The sequence below is a fragment of the Mesocricetus auratus genome, unplaced genomic scaffold, assembly GCF_017639785.1.
Source record: "Mesocricetus auratus isolate SY011 unplaced genomic scaffold, BCM_Maur_2.0 Super-Scaffold_100004, whole genome shotgun sequence".
Lineage (NCBI taxonomy): Eukaryota > Metazoa > Chordata > Mammalia > Rodentia > Cricetidae > Mesocricetus > Mesocricetus auratus.
In genome coordinates, this window is record NW_024429189.1 from 6,408,879 (window position 1) to 6,414,617 (window position 5,739).

At 46.3% G+C, this 5,739-nt stretch overlaps 1 pseudogene; it reads right to left on the minus strand.

The window, feature by feature from the left end:
• Positions 1 to 512: 512 nt before the first annotated feature.
• LOC101841490 lies at positions 513 to 3,903 on the minus strand (annotated as a pseudogene).
• Positions 3,904 to 5,739: the final 1,836 nt, after the last annotated feature.

Genomic DNA, 5,739 nt, shown 5'->3' on the forward strand with positions numbered 1-5,739 from the left:
GGCCTAGTGGCTATACAAGGAGCTTTAGTCAGTAAATGTGTAGCAGACATCTAAGCAGAGGACAACTGGACATCCTCTGGAGCTTATGGGCTGCATCCTGTAGGATTTAGGAACAGATGGTTACCCTAAGGAAGTTGAGGCTGGGCACAAGCTGGAACTCCTGGGTGGCTCAGAAATCTTAGCTGATACTATGGTTTATGACTGTCCAGTGTTTAGTCCTGCCCAACTAACAGGCACTCCTACTGTTTAGTTTCTGAGAGGGATAACTTGAATTTAATGAGTTTGCTAACTTTAGCAATAAGCTAAATATTAAATAGCATTTTCTCTTTGGGGGAGCAGAGAGGCAGCCTTGTGCTCATGCTCACTGGGCTCTGCTGGTACCCTGTGCTGGGTGAGAGGCTCTGGCCCCTTCCATACGTGTCCCATTGTAGAGTCCCGTTAGTGCTTCAATAAAGCATTCCTCAGTCACCCAGATGAGACTCCACACATCAAGTGAAGCTGGGTGCAGGTGATGGTTTTTAGGGTTTTGATTTTTATTTATAGCTCTTCTTTTATTTGGATAGCAGTCTCGCCATAAGTGGTCAAGAACATTCAAACACGAACCCAAATCAATCCAGATGTTATAGCCAGTGATCCTACTATCTCTCCAATATAATCACAGCCACACTTCCGTGGCCAACAAACTATTCAGCACATCTTCTTTAACTGTTAACTGTTGAAGCTACCAGCTTTAGCACTTGGAATTTTTTTTTTTCAAGCTCTGCATACCTATAGGAAGCAGGGGTTGGGAGAATCAGGTCAACCTTGGTGTACTACCAAAATGTGGCCAATCATGGCTTTGAGTTTATCAGTGCTGGGTCTTCTCTGAGAGGTTACTGATGAACTGAGCCATTGTCTAAGTTGCAAGGTCTGTCACCTCGAACCACCAGCTGAATGTCACCTCTGGAAGCTTGTTTGCTGTTTTGTGTTTATGTCTGTAGTTTGCATTTCAGCTTATAGATCAAAGCTAGTATGGGATACATGGTGAGACGCAGTCTCAAAGAGCAAAAAACAAAAACAAAAACTTTGATTTTTTAAATGTTTGTGTTGAGGAAATAATTCCCTTAACTTCTAAGAATATTTAAAATTCAGTTCCTCTTGTTTTGGAAGTAGATACAGAAGTGGCCTGTGTTTACAGTAAACAGATGATGGGTTTTCTGTGTGTGTGTGTGTGTGTGTGTGTGTGCACTGGGCCCTTTACTGCTGAGAAATGACATTCTGGTCTTCACCCCATGCTGGGCCGACTATAAGCTATAAGCAGGACCAACTCCATTTCTTCCCCCGACAGTGAATAAAATGAAAATCGTGCCACCATAGGAACTAATGAGGAGTCATCCTCATTTGGGAGTCAGGATGAAGGGTTATAACATTGTAAACCTTTGATTCTAAACATGCTTCCAAGGCTGTGCATCTTACTACGGGCAGGATTTACTTAGCACCGAAGTCTTCTACATGGCCCAGCACCTGCTGTCCACCCAGACATGGCCCCAATATCATCTCTCCCTCAGCAGCATCGTTTTGTTCAGTTTTTTTTTAAACTGGAAAAAACTTTATTTCACTTTTAGAGGACACACCAACATCTCCACATCTGGAAATACAAGGGGATTCTGGTCAAGCAGTCACTGACAAGAGGGACATGGACATCATCAGTTGCTTTCTCCTGTGGCAGAAAGCAGCCTGCTCACCTCAGTGTTGATCAGCAGGGGAAGGGAGACATGGAGGTGACATAGTTGCTGGGGAACTCCTGTCACCAGGCAGTTCTTTCCTGTCAGCCCATGGGCTCTGTCCAGTTTGGGAGGTCAACGTCAGCCAAGAAGAGGTTAGGGGATTCCAGCCAAAGGTTCCAGTGAGGCCACTCTGGGCTTTGATGGGGTTTGCAGTGAGTCATTCACATCCAGGGTCCCCAGCTCCTGGATCACTGCCAGGAATAGATGAGCTGCTGTGAGATGGAGCCCAGGAAAGCTGGTACTTCAACCTAAGCCACTGCCATCCTGGATTTAGCTATAAGTCATCCTCATCCCCAAGTTCCTCCCTGGCAATGGTAACCACCAGCTCCCCGCCCCCAAACTGCCTGTTCTGCATCCTTGGGTAGAAGTTCCTATTGACAGCAACATCACAGGCAGCACAAACCCCGCCTTTGTATCCAGCTCACTGTGTGCTTTCCCAGGCTCATAGGGAGTTGGAAGCCAGCTTGGTGGTCCTCCAGCCTCTGAAGCAGTTTGCCCTCAGTCACATCCATTGTGGGAGTGGTAGAGGGGCAGATAGCAGAAACCAGGCTGGGGCTAGTTCTGCAGATTCTGGCCTGGCTATCCGGGCTTGCTGGAGCTCCTTGGAAGCCGGCAGCAGCACCTCCTAAAACCACAGTCTCATCACCATCGACTCGGTGTCTCTTAGCGCCGAGGCCAGAACCTTTGAGTCAGCCATGGCCCTGGGAAAAACTCCTAGGCATCCAAAACATGGAGAACTTTTCCTGGATAAACGAAGTTGGCCTGCTGTAGGGTCTCATCAGATTCTTAACACACAGTACTCAACCTAGAACCCTAAGATCTGTCCTGGGAATGGTCTGCAGTTCCATTATGTTGAAGGCATCATCCTCAAGTCTGTTGGTTCTCTTGGTCAGTCCTATTTGGTTGATGCATAGAATTGTTTATCTGTTTTCTAACAACTTCTTTGAAATAGGGCCAGCAAGATGGCTCAGTGGATACAGGTGCTTGCACTAAGCCAGATGACCTGAGTTCAATCCCCAGACCCCACAGGGTGGAAGGAGGAAAATGACGCCTGAAGTTGTCCTCTAATCTCCGCATGCACAGTGTGGTACATGCACATCCTTATACCCAAAAATTTAAAAAAACATGTTTGAGGAGATATACTATTGCGTCATACAATTCACTATTTTGAAGTGTGCGATTTGGTTTCTTTTGTTTTTTGTTTTTTCCAGACAGGGTTTCTCTGTGGCTTTGGAGGCTGTCCTGGAACTAACTCTTGTAGACCAGGCTGATCTCAAACTCACAGAGATCTGCCTGCCTCTGCCTCCCGAGTGCTGGGATTAAAGGCATGCACCACCATCACCAGACTTGTTTTTTTTTTTTTTTTGGTTTTATTTTGTTTTAGCATGCTTGGCACATCTGTCTAGCAGGGCATTCCCACTGCATGCTCACCAGGCTGCAGCACTTCAGCTACTCTGGATCTGCTGAGTCAAAGTGCAGTTTCTGCTCTGGCTTCTCTCACTTAGCATCAGCACTTAGCGTGGCCCAGTGCTTCATTCTCTATAGGAGTTCAGCAATTTTTCACTAAGCCGATACCCTTTGTGTCACAGACCATTGGACAGTTGGATCCCAGTGTTTATCCTTCATCCATTGGTGGACAACTGACTATATTGTCTCTTGGCTGCGGGGAATAATGCTGCTGGTATGTGGGGTTCCTTCCACATTCCTACTAGGCACAAGTGACCACAACTAGTCCTTTCTGTGCTATGTACCCTTTGGATAATCTGGTAAAACCCAGACCTGTTCTGAGAGAATGCTACTCCATGCTTTTGTTTTTAAAATAGTTTAACTTTATTTTATATGCACTGGTGTGAAGGTGCCAAATCCTAGGGAACTGGAGTTACAGACAGTTGTGAGCTGCCATGTGGGTGCTGGGAAATGAACCCGGGTCCTCTGGAAGAAAAGCCAGTGCTCTTAGCCATTGAGCCATCTCTCCAGCCCCGCCACCCCTATTTTGAGACAGGGTCATGCTATATGGCACAGGCTAGCCTTAAACTCTGAGTCCTCCAGCCTCAGTCGGGATTACGGGTATATGTCATTATACCTAACAAATTAAAAGACAGTTCACTGTTTTAAATTTCTTTTCCTTGTCGGGCGTTGGTGGCACACACCTTTAATCCCAGCACTCGGGAGGCAGAGGCAGGTGGATCTCTGTGAGTTCGAGGCCAGCCTGGTCTACAGAGCAAGTTCCAGGACAGCCTCCAAAACAATGCAGAGAAACCCGATCTCGAAAAAACAAAAAAAATTTTTCTTTTTCTCTTCCTTTGCCACAATAGAGATGGAATTTAGGGCCTTACACATGCTAGACAAGTGTGCTACAGAGTCATATCCCTAGCCCTGTTTTTCTTTCTTTTGCTTTTTTTTTTTGGTTTTGTGAGACAAGGTTTCTCTGTGGCTTTGGAGGCTGTCCTGGAACTCACTCTGTAGACCAGGCTGGCCTCGAACTCAAGAGATCCGCCTGCCTCTGCCTCCCGAGTGCTGGGATTAAAGGCGTGTGCCACCAACGCCCGGCCTCTTTTGCATTTATTTATTTGGTTTTTCGAGATAAGGTTTCTCTAGGTATCTCTGGTTGTCCTGGAACTCGATCTGTAGACCAGTCTGGTCTCAAGCTCACAGAGATCCACCTGCCTCTGCCTCTGGAGTGCTGGGATTAAAGATGTGCACCACCACCACCTGTACAGCCCTCCCTTTCTAAAGATTTATGTGTGTGTGCCTGTGTGAGCCATCTGAGTGTATGTATGTGCAGGACACTGAGAAAGTTGGGTCTCCTGGAACTGGAGTTACAGGTGGTTTTGAGCTGTTATGTGGGTTCTGAGAATTAATCTGGGTCCTCTGTAGGAGCAATAAGTGCTTTTAACCACTGACCTATCTTACTAGCCTATGCCAGCCCCACATTAAAACAAAGCAAAACAAAGAACTGTCAAAATAGGGCCTGGTGTGGTGGTATACACCTCTGATCTCAGTACTTTGGAGGCAGGGGCAGGTGGATCTCTGTTAGTTTAAGATCAGACACAATAGAGACCCTGGCTCAAAACAAACAAAATCAAAATAGCATAAAGATGTGCTGCTGTCTCATTTCTTGTCAGTGTATGTGTATACACAAGCACAGGGCCAGAGGGCAATGCTGGGTGTCTTCCTCAATCATTCACCTTATTTTAAAAAACCACTCATTACTTTTATATGTGTATGGGTGCTTTTCATGTACACATGTGTACATGTGTTCCTGGTACCTGTGGAAGTCAGAAGAGGGCACTGGATTCCCTGGAACTGGAGTCAAAGACAGTTGTGAGCTACTATGTGGGTGCTGAAGAATTGAAGCCGGGTCACTTAAGCCATTGCTCTTGTCTTAGTTAGGGTTACTGTTGTGGTGACAAAACAACTTGACCAGAAGCAACCTGGGGCTAGAATGGGTTTATTTGGCTTATGCTTCCACATTACTGATTATCACTGAAGGGAGACAGGAACTCAAATAGGACAGGATCCCGAATGCAGGAGCTGATGCAGAGGCCATGGAGGGGTGCTGCTTACTGGCTTGCTCTCCATGGCTTGCTCACTCTGCTTTCTTATAGAACCCAGGACCACCAGCCCAAGGATGGCACCACCCACAATGGGCTGTGTCCTTCCCTGTTGATCACTAATTAAGGAGATGCCTTACAGGAGAAAATGGGGGAAGTTTTTCAACTTAGGTTCCCCTCTCTCAGATGACCCTGGTTTGTGTCAAGTTGACATAAAACTAAGCCAGTGTAGCTCTTAACCACTGAGTCATCTCTTCGGCCCTTCCGCCTTCGTTTATGAGACAAGGTCTCTCATCCAACCCAGCTTGCCCATTTAACCCAGTTTCACTGTGCCCTCACAAGAAGAAATGACTGTATAAACTTAGTGATGCTCAAACTCTATCCAGTAAATACGTGTAAACAGGAAATCGTCCTTAGAA